Source organism: Pelodiscus sinensis, chromosome 10 (genome assembly GCF_052426305.1).
Source record: "Pelodiscus sinensis isolate ZL-2025 chromosome 10, ASM5242630v1, whole genome shotgun sequence".
Classification (NCBI taxonomy): Eukaryota; Metazoa; Chordata; order Testudines; family Trionychidae; genus Pelodiscus; species Pelodiscus sinensis.
Genome location: NC_143061.1, coordinates 55,117,515 through 55,129,576, shown reverse-complemented (window position 1 = coordinate 55,129,576; position 12,062 = coordinate 55,117,515). Strand labels below are relative to the sequence as shown.

Below are 12,062 nucleotides of genomic sequence, written 5' to 3'. Positions count from 1 at the left end.
ATGTGTTGTTCATCTGTTAGTCTCTTTACTAATTTGCTCTGTCTAGTGACAATTCTAGAAGCATGTCAGCGTTTACCTAAAACGGACGAGTGGGCCGTCCGGCCTCTCTCGGGTGTGGGGGGAAGAGTGAGCCCGTAGTGACGGTTGTACTTAGTTCATTCCGTGTGAGTTCTCATGCTCCAGCACCACATTCTTACAGACATCACAGCTGTCAACAAAGAGCAGTCATGGCTAGGGAATAGATTTCATGGCCTGCTGGTCCAAAACCAAAGCTCTGATCAGTCGGCTGAAGGAACCTCCTGGCTTCTAACCAGAGTAAGCTGAGTTACTGCAGAGCCTAGCATATGAGTGCCCAAGATTTAGCACCTTAAGAAATTTCAGCGGCTCAGAATCTCGCATCTTTGATTTGGTATCTATCGTTGGGACCGTGCAGAGCTGTAAAGATCTGGGGAGGAAAAAACCGAGAAACTTTTGGAAAAGAACACAGGTTTATTTTTTTTCTATATTTTTTTCCTGCGACCGAGTATGGCAAAATTAACAATTTGGGGAAGCATTAGAAAGAAACTGCTTTATGAAATACTTTCTCTCAGAATAAATAGCAAAAGAAGGCGGAAAGAAGGAAGAACTTTAGCTGTGCTAATATTTTCAAGAATACGTTTGTAACTGTTAAAGTTTTATTGGTTCATAGGATGATTAGGTCTGTCTACAATTACAGCCCTTACTGTATATATGATGATAATGCACCGTTAAAGGGTATAGTAACTCTATCAGCAGCAAGTTTGATAGCTACCCGACTTTACTGTTGGTCCTGAATACTCTACATTATAAAGACATTCATTGTCCAAGCTTTTTCTCTAGAAACATGGGTTTCTCCAATGTCTGTATGATCCAATCCGATTTCTGAGCCCACAGGGTATAACTTCCCCTTATGCTTACAATGGAATTAATGTTTTCTATTTTCAATATTTTTCCTATTTGCCAACAGGCAGAAAAAAAAACACTTATGTACCTTGGTGTGGAGTTGCAAGTCTCGCCTTAATACTAGGAATATTTGTCATTATTTATTGAACCAAAACTATAGGTTTTCTAGTTAGTTCATAAATATACCAACAGTACTTTTACGTGGTAACTCAGTCACACACACGACATTTCTCGTTCTTAGAGGAGCAAAGTTTCGCTTTAATAAGCATGTAACTACTGCAGATATTTCACGTTTTTCCCCAAAATTCTGTTATTCTTTTCTCCCAGAGGAAGAGAAGCAGAAACAAACGTTTTTCTGGAAATTTGACAGCTCTGTTCTCTGCCGCATATCGCATGAAGGCCATGTCTGCACTAGGACGTTATTTCAAAATTACTAAATTCGACTTAAGAACTCCTGATTTAATACATTTGAACTTGTGTGTCCTCACTGTGGGGGGAAGCATCAACTGCGATCTGGGGAGGGTTCCGTCAATTGGACATGCTACCTCAGACTTAGAGCCACAGGAAGTACTCTAGGGAGCTGCAGGAGGACTCCCGGAGGCCCATCAGTTTGAATTAGCAACACCAGACCAACATCATTTTGAACGTACAAGTTGGGAATTAGCATCATTCCTTATGAAAAACAGGAGTGCCAAGTTCGAATTCTGTAGTGTGGACGCACCGCTGACTAATTCGAACTTGAGGGGTGGTTATTTCGGACTAAGGTCCTAGCGTAGACCAGGGCAGACAGCTGCAGCTAAGCTTCAGTCTGGGTGGAAGGCTGGAGGCGAAGTACGGAGAGTTCTGTCACTGGACAAATATTCTAAGCTAAAGACATTCTGCCTGGTGGCCTGCACCTGTCCTCGGTACTCTCTGAGGGTCACCAGATGTCTTCTTGCTCCACGTTACGGTTTCACATAGGCCAACTCCTGTGATCACTGCAGCCCCGAACCCTGGAAAGGTTTTCTATGGGGGTATCAGGTTGGCTGTCCAGCATCCAGAAACAGTGGGACAAGTTCATTCCTGCTCCCTCCAGCTCACTGGGTGATGGATCCTAGAGACACCTCAGGAGTATGTGCATTGTCATTAGCACACCCGACTCTGTGGTTTGTCTCTTCGTGCCAGAGCTGAATGCACCAGTAGGGGGGGTTACCCCTTTGCTACTCCCGTCCTGTTGCAAAATTGGACTGTGGGTGGTTTCCTGTACCCAAGAACCCCTCTTCCTGGATGGAGGCAGGCCGTGGCCGTTTGGAGTTATGAGGCAGGGGAGCAGGCATCTAGCACTTCCTGAAGAGTTGTAGATTGGGGAGAACGGGATACCGAACGTGCCAGACAAAGGTGAAGGAGCAGTGGGCCTCTCTGCAGATTTCCAGGAGGAAACGGAGCCGGGCACCGGGGTATTTTTCCACCAGCCGTTTTTGTGTTAGAAAAGTGTCACAGTGCTCGAGTGAGCAATAGATACTAACAAATGCAAAAATGATCTTGTTTCAGCTCGTCGAGTGTCCCCCCCAGAGAAACAGGCAAAGGAAAAGTCCCCGTGTCTGAGAGCGGAAAGGAGCGTTCCAAGACTTGTCTGGTAGCCAGTCATTAATACCGCTTGGAATACTCCCCCCGAAATCTGTATTCAAGCATGTTGTCACACCAAATACAACACGCATATGAAACATGCATTCTGCATACTAATCTGCCGTGTCGCTACATCGCTCGGCACAATTGGTCGGGGAGCCTTTGGGGTTTTAGGATTTCTCTTTTATTAGAGGAAAATGAAAGCTACAAAGCAGCGTGACAGCCAGGCAGACTACATACAAAAGCCCTCCACTTCTGCCTGCCCTGCTGCTGCTGCTTATTATACAGGGTGGGAATGCTCCCGATAGGCCTTGCTTTGCATAGTCTCTGTGCTTTGTATGCAGTTCAGGGACAGAACTGAGCAGCAACCCTTCTTAATGGGAAATCTATCAGCGGGCCCGATTCGGCCCTGGGATGTCCATGGGCTCTGTACCCATCTGGCTGAGAATAACATTGGTCCCTTGGCTTCCAAAGTGATTTCGTTCTTCTAGGAAGCGACACGAGGCTGTTTAACCTGATTATGTCCCATGACAAATCCCCTTTGTTCCCCTCCCCACCTCTCAGATTGGCCGTCGCTGCAGGCAAGAGCTTTGCTGCGGCACTTGACCACTTAGCAGTGGCTGGGTGATAAAAGCTATAAAGCCATAAAGGAACCCAAGGGTCAAGCGCCTCCAAATTGTCTTCTGAGACTCGTAAATTCGCCCACATTAATGGCTTGATTTTCCAAAGTGCCATGCACCCAGAACCTTGCCTCGGGGCCATAGATTCCCAGATGTAGAGTAGTTAGCTGTGTATTTTTCTGAGGGTTCATTAACCACGTCCTCTTGTTTAATTTAATTCTCTTGCCTAGTGGTTAGAGCTCTGGATTGGGTCTCAGGAGACAGGGGCTCTGTCAGTTTCCCGCTCTGTGCCTCAGTGTCCGCATCTGTATAATGGAGTTAATGAGACTCGCCTACTTTGTAAAGCACTTTGAGGTAGACTGATGAAAAGTGCTAGGTAGGATGATGGTTGATTTAGAGTTTTTACCTTTTCCCCACAGAACGGATTCTGCTCCCCCATCTGTCTCTTCCAACTTGTGTAGATCAGGGAGTAGGCCTGGACAATGCTCCTGGTTTTCACGATAGGTGAAAGTGCAGATGTCAGAGTAGGAAACAAGCGCATCTGGTGACCAGATGCCTTGGTTCTGCCATTGGTGGGCAGTGGGATATTTTGTCTGAGAACAGTGCTATGTTTATATGGCTTTGTATCATAGCAGACAATGGAAGCAGCCATCCAAAGCTCTGGGTGCCTGTTTCCAAGGCTGAGTCAGTCACAGGAAACCCCTGAAGCGCACTGCAACTTTTGCCACAATGCTGATCAGACCGACTTCCAGAACGACATAGCCTGATACCCTGCCAGTAATTAACCCCATCCAGCTCTCCTCCGTCCTTTCCCACAAGCCTGACAAGAAAGACGAGCAAGTCCAAGGCAGGAAGCATGTCCCAGTTGGGGGGCTGTCTCAGAGGCCACCTTCCTCTCTTCCACATGGAGGGAGCTACTACTTGACCTCACCCGTTGACGTCAGCTGTTGTGTAGGAGCATCATGAAACAGGCAACTAGCTTCCAAACCACTTAGGCCTCTAAAGAGCCAAACCAACAACCTAAACTCCACCCAAAGGCCCCCGTTGCATGTGTGAGGTGCTGCCCACCTAAAGCTCCACTTAATAAGAGGTATCAGGCTATGTTGGTTTGTGACTGTGCAGATGTTACGGGGAACTCCGGGATGCCTCTTCATGTCAGCGCATAAGTATTTTCAACTTCTTGGCTTGGGACGTCTACGTAAGCATCTCCCTCTTGGCTAGTCGGGTGCAAGTCATCTCTAAAACTTGGTGGCCTGTGGGGGTAAAGTTACACCAGCAGCCAGGGACAAAAGATCCTTCTAAAGGCTCGCCATCCCCTCACTGCTCCCCCAGAACCTGTTTCTCTAGGTTTCCTTGGGCAGGCTTTGGTCCCTCGTCACGGTGAAAGAGAAGCTCCAGAGAAGGAGTCTTCCCAAACCTAACCAGTGTCGGTGCATTCCATGGCAAATGACTCAAAATGTTGCACCTGTGGATATTTAAAAGCTGCCTTCTCCGCACGAATGGTTGGGGGATTTTTGGTAAAACAAGTGGGGCTGGTTGAAATGTTCCCTTCCAAACATTAGTGCAGATGGAAATTGTCATGAAAAAGTGTAGTGGGATAGAAATGTCCTGATTTCCCAATAGAAAACTGGAACCCCCTCCCCAAAGTCGGGCTTTGGTTTCTGGTTTCAAAGGCCAGAATATTTCCACAGGACTCCTCCCCCTGCACCCCAGTATTGTATAGCAAGAAATAATGAGCATTTCCATCCAGTTCTAAAGATGAATAAATGTAATAGCCCTGTCTTGTGGAACGCTTTCCTTAAACGCCGCAGTCTTAGTCTCTCCCTCCTTCCCCCCCCCCCCCGCACACACACACTCTCTCTCACACATGCACACACAGTGTCTCTCTCACACATGCACACTCACACGCGCACACTCTCACGCACTCACACGCTCTCTCTCTCTCCTCCCACACTCACGCACACACACTCACACACATGCACACTCTCACATGCACACATTCTCACATGCACACTCACATGCACACATTCTCACATACACACTCTCACATGCACACATTCTCACATGCACACTCTCACACGCACACCCACTCGCGCGTGCTCTCTCACACATTCTCACACACTCTCTCACACACACATGCTCGCACACACACAGACACTCTATCTCTCTTCAGTGTGACTCAAAGGCTTTATTCCTTTCCTTGGTTTTGCTCTGCAAGATTTCTGCTCTCCTCGCTTTCCCCCACCACAGACTCCTCAGGTTACATTCTCCACGACTGACAGCAGAGCGTTGTCCGCGCAGGGCCCGCATCCCTGGACGTCACTGCGTCTAATGAGCTGCCAGGTGCACTGTAAGGCCTGCCTGTTGAGTCAAGGCGTTGCGTGACGTTTGCTTTCGCTTCGTATGGAAGAAGCGGCGATCGTATGGAAAGAGGGTGAAAGGGCAGGTTTGCAGTGGGCCTTCAAGAGAAAAGCTTGGGATGTTGTTATTGGCGTTCCAGACATAAAGTGCCTAGGTGAACAGCAATAGCTCCATTTCTGGCTAGATAAGTGAAATCATAAATACATTCCTCCCATCCCTCTACATTACTATGAAGCTGTCTCTCTAAGTGAAGTGTGACCTGCCCTCCTTCTGTCTCTTGTCTGGTTTTCGAACAGCAGGCCCCGTATGAGTCATTAGTTAGAAATCAGAGGTGAAAGGACACTTGCGGATGTGAGGAACAATGTCTCAGAGGGGCCTTTGGAAAGACACGATTTCCCAGCTCCGCAAGAAGCACTATGGGGTGACTTTACGTTCTGTCTGGAAGCATCATCTTCAAAAGTCATGACCTCCAAGATCATCTCATACACCGTGCGGACCGCCCTGGCTGGATTGATTGCTTTGGCCTTACATCTCTGGAAGGCTTTGGCCAGCTGGAAGAGTGACCTCCAGGTTTTCAGGCCTCCATTGTGAATGTTTGTTTCCCGTTGCCAGGAGTATGTCGCTATGGAAAAGCAGCATGGCCTCCCCCGGCAACAGAGGGCCCAGGTGTCTGGAAGCAGGACAGCTCTGTTCCTGCCCATGTGTTTGTCCTGTTTTCAGGTAGGTGGATCCTGCCCTGCACGAGGGTTGCCACTTTGTGTTGGACGCAGTCCTGGAGGTGTCATCTCCTGACATAAATGGTGAGCAATTGAGCTTTAATTTCTTGGAGACTCCAGGACTATCCTGGAGGGCTGGCAACCCTCCCCTATGCTCAGCTCGTCCATCTCTTTTGTCCAAGAAGTTATGGAGTCATGAGAAGCTGTGGCGCAACTCTGAGCCCTTTACAGGGAGCGCATTGGGAGCCAAGGCCTACAGTCCAGGAGCCTATGGGAGAGCCAGCAGGGCATGGCAGTCCATCCATGTGTAGGTTAAAACCAAAGTGTCCCGATTTTTGTTGGATCTTGTCTCTGCTCTCTTCAGGCTCCTGCTTGTGTGCTTTGTTTAGCCACCGGGACTTTCTGGGAGTCCCGTTGGCAGATATTGCCGTTCGAGAGAGATCACCTCTCCCGCTTTGCGCCACGTTCTGGGCTGCAGCCAGAGACCCTTTGTCGGAGGGAGCCACAATCAGGTTTATGATCTTTTCTTGTTTCGGTTCTGATGCCCCTGCCAACGGCAACAGGGAGAGGACGATCTGGAGCCAGATGTGTCTCTACCGAGCTCAAACGAATTGTAACTTGTCTGTCACCAGACTCACTGCAAATCTGCCCACCTGGCTCTTCGGTCCATCTTCGTCTCTCTTTGCCCAGATGCGACGTGTGATTATGGCTATTGCCCGTCCCAGACAGTGTCTGTTAAAGCGACAGGTGCCTCCAGGAACATTGAGGGATGTGCTTTTTGACAGTTTAACAATAGACGTCTTTTCAGGTCTGTCTCGTGAGGCCTGGCGGCTTTGCGAGAAGGCGGCATGGTATTGTAAGAGGGCACTGCCGTGCCACCATTTTCACTCAAGCGCACAAGACTTTGGTGGTTCTGGGGCTGGTAACTGGATTTAGATAGCCAATCAGGAGAGAGAGAGAGAGTTTGTTTTCGCCTACTCCATCTAGGCCTGTCCTATAAATTTCCCTTCCTACTTGGGACATATGACATCCCTAATTCTGAGTCTTGGCGTCTGATAGCAGCGTTCTTTATTCCTTTCCCTCTCGGTTCTCCATGGCCGCCAAGTCCGTCCACTTCACAGGCTGGCATTTCTCTGGCAACGAGTCGATCTTTCTCGCTCCCTGTTTATTTCGTATGTCTATCTACTGATCAATCTATTTGTCTCTCTTGCCTCACTCTTTATTTTCCTTGACTGAATCTATCTTGTTCTCTCGCACTCTCAAATCATGTCCTTTTACTCTGTGAAATGCTTTTCAATTGTCAGTTTCATTTCTGCATTTCTATGGCAACTGCAAAAATCCCAGCCTAGTCATCGTCCTTTGTGTGTGTGTGTGTGTGTGTGTGTGTGTGCGCAAGTAGTGGATTTGCTGGGAGACTGCTGACAAGCTGTACTTCAAGTAATTTATCTGGTAAAGCAAGCAGCTGCGAGGTGGAGGGAGGAGGCAGAGCGGAGGGAGGCATTCAGTGATTAAACCTGGGGTTCCCGAGCTGATAGCTTTGGGATTGGGGTGGGGGTGGGGCATCAAACTTGCCACGAGTGGCTTGGCGAGGTGTCAAAATCTCCCTTACAGCTGTGGACAGATGGTGCGCTGTTTGTTAAATGGCTGTTTACAATTCCGCTGAGCAGTATAAAACCCCCCGCTGCCGCTCCAGAAGCAATTGGAGGTGTGGAAGGCTCCGGCGGCTGTGACAGAGACAAGAGCGGGGGGGGGTGGGAAGGGGAGCCGATGTGTGTTGAGGAACGTGCAGCACCGTCTTCCTTGTGGAGACTGTGTCCTCCAAAACTAGCAGCCTCTGGCATGGAAGATGCGCTTGCATCATGGAGATCTTTGACACAAGACACGATGTCCCTCTACAGAACATGCTGCAGGCCATGTGCTTGATGCAAAAACCACTGGGTGGCATTCTCCAGCCTGTGCCGCGATGCTCAGACTAGAGCGTTGTGTGGGTCTCTCCTGGTCTTGAAGTACGACTGTATTTTATAAGCGCCCAACAAAGTCCAACTCTGATGTTTCCTTTTCCTCTGGAATCCACCGCTCCCTTTATATAACGCCGTCTGTAGACAGCCCAGGCGGGGGAGCACGAGGCTGCTTCCCGATCGCAGTAATTAAAACGGGTTGCAGTGTAGCTGGAAGCCAAGGGAAAGTCAATCGCCCGCATATTAGAGACAATCACAGCATTAGAAATAGGGAGAGGAGGACAGATTAATAGCATTATTATGTGGCTTTTTATAAATAAAGGAAATATATTTTGCACTGCTAATGACCTTCAAATTAACAGCTCTTTGAAAGCACTTATGTATATTTAATTGTAAATGTTGCTGAAAGTCAAAGCGGGGATTGCAGTGAAAGCAGCAGGAAGCCGGTTTTTAAATAAGAGCAAACTCGGATCATTATTTCTGAGCCTGTCAGCTTTGGGGAGTTTTAATGTATTCATTCCCCCCCCCCCCCCCCAAGAAAATCCTTGGTGTTGTTTTGGTGCTTTGAAGGTCTGTACGCTCGCTCTCTGCGGATGACTTGAGACCTGTGTTATACTTACTCACTTTCCTTTGTGGCTTTGTACTCATTGAGAGAGTGATCATGTTAATTCACGTGCCACTTGAGGAGCACAAAGGATTGGGGGGACCTCACAGTTTGGGGTCACCGTTTAGTAGCTGGTGATTATTGGTGCAATGTTGTGAGAGGTTTATTCTGCCCCAACCCCAACAGCGGTGCTTTTCACCCTGTGATCACAGAGCACCCAGCAAGAGAGGGTACGTATCATTATCCTCTTCTACCGTCAAAGCAGCTGAGGAAAAGAGGGGTGCAGTAAGACGCCTAAGGCCACCCCACCAGTCAGTGACAGCTGTCAGGTCGCCGGACTCCAATGCAGTGCCCTGTCTCCTTGGCCACAGAACCTTCCCTGTGAAGACTAATGGTAGAGAGACCCAGAATAGCATAAAAATAAATGATAGAGTCCTTATTTTCTGAGAACACGTGGAATGGCTTCTCCCTAACTCCCATTAGCATCAGTGTGAGCAGTGTTAGGCCACACACACTTTGGAAAATCCCACCCAAGATAGCTAATAAGAACATAACAGCAGCCATATTGGGTCAGAGCAAAGGCCCATCTAGCCCCGTGTCCTGTATGCCGACAGTAGTCAATGCCAGGTGCCCCAGAGGGAGTTAGCAGAAACAGAATCATCAAGTGATCCCTCCCCTGTCACCCATTGCTAGCTTCTGACAAACAGAGGCTGGGGACACCATTCCTACCCATCCTGGCTAATAAGTATTGATGAACCTAACCCCCATGAATTTATCTAGCTCTTTTTTGATCCCTGGTGAAGTCCTGGTCTTCATAACATCCTCTGGCAAGGAGTTCCACAGGTTGACTATGTGCAGTGTGAAGAAAAACTTCCTTTGGCTTGTTTTAAACCTGCTACCTATGCTATAGGTGGAAATAGTTTATCCGTTATTGGAATTCTTTTTGTATATGTGGTGTTACAAAAGCTGCCCGGACCCCACGGCTACATAGTGCATACAGATAGACTTTCCAAGAGATCTCCGGACAATCTGGGGCATGATGCTTTGGAAGGGAATCTGGTGTCTCCGACTGACTGGGATGTTGCAGGAGTACGCCAGCTGTTAGAGGCAAGGAATCCAGAGTGGAATCAACACTCAAGTTTTGTAGTGAATTACCCTGTTCATTGTTGCTGATTTACAACTAGGATAGACACATTTGCCTTTCTCAAGAGTCTGGCTTACATCTCTTGCCTCTGATCTGGAAAAGCTGCCAGTTCAGTTGAATCACGCAATATGTTCATTTAGGAGTCATTATTTTTAAACATTGAATTTAACTTTTAAAAAATGCTGTTGTTTTCCAACTTGAGCAATGGATTGCCCCAGTCCCACAATAGATTTTTAAACACTGCCAAACAAATTTGATCTCCCTGCGTGTCCTCCTCCTTACCTCCCCCCCTTTCATTTCTCTGCAGTTGGGTCCTACGGATTAATTTGTAACTTAAAAACTTGCAGTTCTGATCAGAGTTTTAGAGCTGCCTCTCGCACTTAAACCAGGTGTTTTGTGTTTGCGCCTTCAAAGTTTTGATGGCGTAAGGTGATCCACAGAAGGTTATTCAATTTACATGTCATAATCTGATTTGCTGGCTCTTCTATCAGAGCTTGCTAAGATGGATGATGATCTAATTATAACTTGGGAGCTTTCCAAGTTGTTTTTCAAGAAGTTCAAGGAGACCCTCTTGTGAAACACAAAATAAGATTCCCTGAGACTTTGAGAGAGAGAGAGAGAGAGAGAGAGAGAGAAATTAGCATTTAAAATGTCCATAGAGATGTTGGGGAGCAGACACCGATACCCCCATATTTAAATGCTTGTTGCATGCACAAAGTAACAACATGAGCTAGTGGAGTAGAGTCAGTGATGTCCTGAGCGCTAAGGCCAGGGCTGCCACTGCCCTTCTCCGTGACCTTTGGCAACTCTCTTTACCTTTCCGTGTCCTGTTTCCCGTCCCACTCATTGTGCCACCCATTTAGACTATAAGTATGAGACCCCTGCAGCAGGCGGATGTGTGACTGGAAGGTAGCTCATTATGGCTGTGTCTAGACTGCATCCCTTTTTCGTAAAACAGATGCAAATTAGATTGCAATTGCAAATGAAGCAGGGATATAAATCTCCCCCACTTCATTAGCATAAAAATGCCTGCCACTTTTTTCCGGTTCGGAGCTTTGCCGGAAAAAAGCGCCAGTCTAGACGCGGATCTTTCAGAAAATAAAGCCTTTTCCGAAAGATCCCTTCTCCCTTATTTTAAGAGGAATAAGGGATCTTTCGGAAAAGGCTTTATTTTCCGAAAGATCCACGTCTAGACTGGCACTTTTTTCCGGCAAAGCTCCGAGCCGGTAAAAAGCGGCAGCCATTTTTATGCTAATGAAGCGGGGGAGATTTAAATCCCCGCTTCATTTGCAATTGCGATATGTCTAATTTGCATCCCTTTTACAAAAAAGGGATGCGGTCTGGACACAGCCTATGTTCCGAGCCCAGTGGAGCCTCTAAGCACTACTGAAATCTGAGTACTCTCACCATAATGGCAGGTTCTCTGCCAAAATGGGAATGAAGGTTATTCTGGTAACACATTTGTCATGGAATTATGCTAACCAATCTGAAAATAACTTGAGAGGCTTGAAATCTGATCTGGTTTTTAACGTTACATCTTATTTTACCTTCCTCTCTTCATATGCGTTTGGACCCGGTGTAATGCACATGGGCACATGTCTGCCTGGATGTTTCTCTGCTGATCTAAGGAAAAATACTCCAATGCTTTGTTGCCAGAAGAGGTTGGGAAGACCAGGACTTCAACAGGTTTCATTAAAGAACTAAATACATTCATGGAGGATAGATCAATCGATGACTATTAGCCAGGATGGGTAGAGATGGCGTCCCTAGCCTCTGTTTGTCAGAAGCTGGCAATGGGCGACACTTGATGATTCCCTGTTTTGTTCTGCTGTCTCATGGGCACCTGGTATTGGACACTGGGCTAGATGGACCTTTGGTCTGACCCACCATGACTGTTTGTTTTTCTTACGTTGTGCACAGTGTCACTTCATAGCTGCAGAGCCATGATTGCATGGGGTATTTTGTCCAGTTGGAGTATTGTGTCCAGTTCTGGGCACCACATTTCAGGAAAGATGTGGAGAAATTGGAGAAGATCCAGAGAAGAGCAGCAAAAAAGATTAAAGGTCTAGAAAATATGATTTGTGAGGGAAGACTGAAATAATTGGGGTTGTTTAGTCTGGAGAAGAGAAGACT

General features: G+C 47.3%; 1 protein-coding gene across 9 annotated transcripts in view; it reads left to right on the top strand.

Moving 5' to 3' along the window:
* Positions 1 to 12,062, top strand: part of EPHB1 (EPH receptor B1) — a 323,707-nt gene that overhangs the window by 299,662 nt on the left and 11,983 nt on the right. Inside the window, exon 17 of one of the 9 annotated variants that reach the window (XM_075937225.2) lies at positions 2,452 to 2,536. The exons of the other annotated variants lie outside the window; for them this stretch is intronic. The gene's annotated coding sequence lies outside the window, so the exon portion shown is untranslated. The remainder of the gene's footprint in view (positions 1 to 2,451; positions 2,537 to 12,062) is intronic. 9 annotated transcript variants of the gene reach the window in all.